The sequence below is a fragment of the Cynocephalus volans genome, chromosome 6 (genome assembly GCF_027409185.1).
Source record: "Cynocephalus volans isolate mCynVol1 chromosome 6, mCynVol1.pri, whole genome shotgun sequence".
Taxonomy (NCBI): domain Eukaryota; kingdom Metazoa; phylum Chordata; class Mammalia; order Dermoptera; family Cynocephalidae; genus Cynocephalus; species Cynocephalus volans.
Genome location: NC_084465.1, coordinates 83,808,985 through 83,814,984, shown reverse-complemented (window position 1 = coordinate 83,814,984; position 6,000 = coordinate 83,808,985).

Below are 6,000 nucleotides of genomic sequence, written 5' to 3'. Positions count from 1 at the left end.
AAAGTGGGGTTGGAGCCCCTACAGAGAACCTCCACTGAGGAAATGTCTAGTGGAGCCAGGATGGTGGGACTGCCACCAGGAGCCCAGAATCGTTGGGCTGCTGGCAGTGTGCAGCGCTGGCCTGGAAAAGCCACAGGCACCAGGGCAGCTCAGTGGGCTGTAGGAGCGAGGTTGCCCAATGCTTTGGGGGTCCTGATGCCCCAGTGTGCTTAACATTTGCCCTGTATGGGTTTTGGATTTATTCATAGGCCTGTTTTCCTCTGAATGTGTAGATAATATGGTGAGGGACACTGAAGGGGTGGATTGTTGGGAAAATACAGGAAAATGGTCAGGGCCCCTCAGATGTTCAGAATCTTGCTGAGCATTTGCTGTGAATAGGTTGTGTGTGTGTGGATTTGGTGCACCTGCATGTCTCTGCCACCTTGGCTGGAGTTTACTGCCTCAGGCAGCCGCCACACAAGCAGCCATGCTTTTCCAACCTGCAGCTTCCAAGGACCCGTTTGCCGGTTACCTAGCTCATAGACCTGCGTGTAAGGGGTCTGATGACTCAGCCTGGCATGTGAGGGGTCTGGGGACCCAGCCTGGCACGTGAAGGGTCTGTGACACAGTCTGTAACAGGCTTGAGGGGTTTGTGAGCTCCAGACCCAGCCCTAACTCTACAATTGGCACTGTGAGCAGGATTCCGACATTAGCCCTAGTGCTACAACTTTCTGTAGCTTCTATAAAGAATGTGCCCTAGAGAGAGGGAGGTGGGAATGGGTGTTGGAAAAAACAATCAACAATGTCAACCTTGTCTTTTTTTTTTTAAGAACTTTGAATAGTATATAGCAATGTTATTAAATTCTCCTAAAACAAAATAATTTGTTTTTACTCTACATAGTGTACATTTATTTTTCTCCGGAGGTTGCTTACTTTATCAATTCCCATAAGCCTCTCTGATTCTGGTCTCAGCAGCAAGACAGAGCATGTGTTTTTTCACAAAAGCTGATTTTGTGAAGTCTGCCTTCTGTGAAACCTGGCACAGGCATCAAAACTACAGAAGAGGAACCTCTCAGGATCACCCTCAGGAAGATAAAATCTAACATAATCAATTATTTTATTGAAAATTTCTTAACATTTTAATTTGGTAATAACTTCATAAATAAAGTACTACAGTGTTTCCCTGAAATAACCACACTATAATTAGTTAAGCATGGGAAGGTGTTCTGCCTGAGTCTGCAAAACTTTGCATCTTGCTTCTGCTAGTTCATACACAGTTACTTAATCTTCATTGCCATCTTCTGGAGGATTCACTTTTGTATGCAAATAGGTAATACTAGGCCAGTACAGCTCCTTTCCTAAAGAGATATGAAACCACTGGCCTTTTTCAGTGCTTCATATCACTGAAAAAATCTACCAGATGCCATAATCACAGAGCACCTTAACCTGGGCTGTTGGAGGCAGTGAACTTCAGAGTGTGTTTCAGAAGGAACAGAAAGCCACTTGTCCAGAAAAACAACTTCCCAGTTACAATCAGTAAATTTAAGGCTCCATTCATAAAGAAAGTAATGGTTGTTGAAAACAGTAATTTTCCATAGTACACAAATTCTTTTCTTTTCTTGCTCTTTCTTTTGTTCACAACTAAATGACTGTTGTGAATCGGTATAAATTATGTCCAAGGTTGCTGTTTGAAAAGTTCTCTGAAACTGATGATATACCACTTAGGAGATAAGTTTGAGCTGAATTCTTCTCTAGAACTTTATAGCTACTAAACATTCAGAGGGGAAGTAACTACTAGTTAAAATATTCATCATCAATCTTATGTATTAGAGTCGGAATTCAAAGTTAAGCTGTCAGGTTCCAGTACATAAAGTAGATGGATATTCTGATGGAATTCATACAAATGTATGCCTCTTTTGGAGCCCCAAAGCAGTAGAACATACTTCATTGGCTTCCGCTTTCCAAATGGCCCTGGGGCAAAGTTATCCACATTTATGATCTTTATGCATTCGAAAATAGAGTATAAAGATTCTCAGTCTCCAGAAAAATGCACATCAAAGGTATGAGGATATAGATTGGGAATTGAATTCATTTTATGAGTCAGAAAACAGACACAATTGGCATGAGTTTATTCAAAATTACAGTTGCTTTTGGAAAAAAAGAATTGGTTAGAGCAACTTAAGTAGTTTGGCAAGCAGAGAACTCATCTTTTATTTGTTGTTTGCTCCTAAGCCACTCTAGTACGCAGTGAAATCAACACCTAACTTTGATGCTTCTTGTAAATATAGTTTGAAGAGCAGAATGGAACATGGGAATTTGAAATCTGAGGAGGTGCATCTCAGAGAATGTAGCTCTTACGTTTTATTCTGCTTGGTAGGTGCCCTCAAATTCTTCTCTATGTGAATGACCATCAAATAAATGTTAAAGGAAGCTGTTCCCTTCCTGAAGATGCGACAAAGCTTTTAAACAAGACAGAAAAACAAGGGTGTTTCTGACTCTTCTTAGAGTCTGCAATGGCTTTCTACTGAGGATAAAAACCAAAAAAACATTCTCATCAGTGTCTAGCAGCCTTTACCATGTTTTCACCTAACCTCTCCCAAGGAGCTTTGGGTTTTTCTCTTTTTTAGTTGACCATTCTTTTTAAAACTTTACCTGGGCACTAAATATTACAATTTAAAGATGTGAGTTGGTTGGATGAATTAGACAGGACGAAAGTAGGCTGGGCTGTTGGGAGGTAGGATGGCATCAGAAAAATTTTATACAGGATGGTTTACTTTGATACTATAGAAAATTGTTGAAAACAGCATCAGCAGATAATACATTTTTAAAGAAGATTTTTTGAATGAAAACTTGGCCTAATTATCTTTAAAAATTAAGAAATGAATGAATTAAGCATTTCTTTTTATGTGTTGTGTAAAATTTCTTTTTGTTCCCACATTATTAATGGGAACATGATACTCAAGTGAGGTATCACCATTTGGTTTGATTTAGACATTTTGCTGTCTTGCTTTATTTAAAATTCTTACCTACAAGACGAACATTATAATTAAATAATCTTTCTAGCCCCTTTAAGTTGCTGAGTTTATCTATAATTTATCTAAATGCACTTTTGATAAAAACAAAATGTTTTCCGTAAAGTATATGGAATGTAATTCACAAAATCCATAGAAAACTTCTTTATGCATCCACTCAGAGGGTATGGTAAATGAGCATAAATATCATTTGCATAATTCCCAATTATTAGTTTTTTAAAAGTGATTTTTAAATAAAAAAATCCCCTATGTAATTGTTTAAATTGAGTCAGAAACAGACAAGGAAAATTTTCTTTTTAAATAAAGAAAAATGGCTTAAATAATTTTTTTACAGGAGGGCATGTGATATCTATCTTCAAAAATTACCTTTATAAGAGCAGGAGTAGCTATACTTTGATAAAATAGACTTCAAGACAAAGAAAGTAAAAAAAATAAAGATAAGGAAGGTAATTATATAATGATGAAGGGATTAATTTAACAAGAGGATATAACAATTCTAAATACATATGTGCACAACTCTGGAGAACTCGGTTATATAAAGCAATTAGTATAGGACCTAATGAGAGAGATGGACTCCAACACAATAACAGTAGGACACTTTAATACCACACTTTCAGCAAAGGACAGATCATCCAGACAGAAAATTACCAGGAAACATCTGAATTAATCTGTACTATAGTCCGACATGACCTAATAAACATTTATAGAACATTTCATCCAACATCTGCAGAATACACATTCTTTTCAGCAGCCCATGGAACGTTCTCTAGAATAGACCATGTGTTAGGAAGCAAACCAAGAATCAATAAATTAAAAAAAATTGAAATCATATCAACTAGCTTATCTGACCACAATGGAATAAAACTAGGAATTGACAACAAAAAGCATACTAGCAACCATACAAATGCATTAAAATAAACAATATGATCCTAAAGAACAAATGGGTCAAAGAAAAAATCTAGACGGAAATTTAAAAAATTCTAGACACAAATGAAGATGAAAACACAACATACCAGAACCTTTGGGGTGCAGCAGTCCTAAGAGGAAAGTTTATAGCAATAAATGCCTACATCAAAAAGAAGAAGGATTCCAGATAACTTAATGTTACATCTGAAGAAGCTGGAAAAACAAGAACAAACTTAAGCTGAAATCAGTAGAAGGGGAGAAATAACAAAGACGAGAGCAGAAATAAATGAATTAGAAATTAAAAATAATATATAAAAGATCCATGAAACAAACAGTTGTTTTTTTTCAGAAAGATAATCACAATCAATAAACCTTTACACTTGATCTTAGCCAAAAGGCCGAGAAGTGATAATCAATAAACCTTTAGCTAGAGTTACAAAGAAAAAAAGAGCAAAGACTCAAATAAAAATAAGATCAGAAATGAAAAAGGGGACATTACAACTGATACCATAGAAATACAAAGGATCATAAGATACCAGTATGATCAACTACATGCAAACAAACTGGAAAACCTAGAAGAAAGGAATAAACTCCTGGACACATATAACTTATGAAAGTTGAATTATAAAGAACTAGAAAATCTAAACAGACTGATAACGAGTAATGAGATTGTAGTAGGAATGACAAGTCTTCCAACAAAGAAAACACCAGGACCAGAATGCTTCACTAGTGAATTCTATCAAACATTCAAAGAAGAACTAATACCGATTCTTCTCAAACATTTCCAAAAAAGTGAAGAGGAAAGAATACTTTCAAACTCATTCTATGAGGCCAGCATTATCCTCATACCCAAACCAGAAAAAGACACAACAATAATAGAAAACTACAGAACAATATTACTAATGAACATAGACTGGAAGATCCTCAACAAAATACTAGCAAACAGAATCCAGAAACAGATTAAAAAGATCATTCACCATGATCAAGTGGGATTCATCCCAGGCATGCAAGGGTTCAATGTACACAAATCTATAAATGTGATATATCATATCAACAGAATGAAGGAAAGAACCATACAATCATTTCCATAGATGCAGAAGAAGGATTTGACAAAATCCAACACCACTTCATGATAAAAACACTCAGCAAACTAGGTATACGAGGAATAAACCTCAACATAGTAAAGGCCATTACAATAAATCCACTGCTAATATACCAAATGGACAAAAATTGGAGGCTTTTCCTCTAAGATTTGGAATAAAACAAGAATGCCCACTATCTCCACTCTTATTCAACATAGTACTAGAAGCTTTAGCCTGTGCAATAAAGTAAGAGAAAGCAATAAAAGGTATTCAAATAGGAAAGGAGGAGGTCAAAGTATCCCTATTTGCAGATGACATAGAAAACTATAAAGTCTCCACTAAAATATTACAGGAACTAATAAGTGGATTCAGTAAAGTGGCAGGATACAAAATCAGCACACAAAAATCAAGAGCCTTCCTACATGTGAACAATGAAATAGCTGAAGAAGAAATAAGAAAGTAATCCCATTCACAATAGCCACCAAAAAGTGAAATACCTAGGAGGTATTTAACCAATGAGGTGAAAGAACTCTACAAAGAAAACTATAACACACTGGTGAAAAAAACTGAAGAGGACACAAATAAATGGTAAGGTATCCCATGTTCATGGGTCAGAAGAATTAACATCATCAAAATGTCCATGTTACCCTAAGCAATCTACACATTCAATGAATCCCTTTCAAACCTATGACATTCTTCACAGAAATAGAAAAAAATCTTAAAATTTGTATGGAACCACAAAATACCCCATAAGGCAAAAGCAATATTGAATTAAAAGGACTAAGTTGGAGGCATCACACTTCCTGATTTCAAAATATACTATAAAGCTGTAGTAACCAAAACAGCATGGTACTGGCAAACAAACCAAAAACCAAAAACCATACATAACGACCAGTGGAATAGAATAGAGAGACCCCAAATAAACCCATGCACATACAGCCAACTGATTTTCAACAAAGGTGCCAGAAGTACACAATGGTTAAAGGACAGCTTCTTCAACT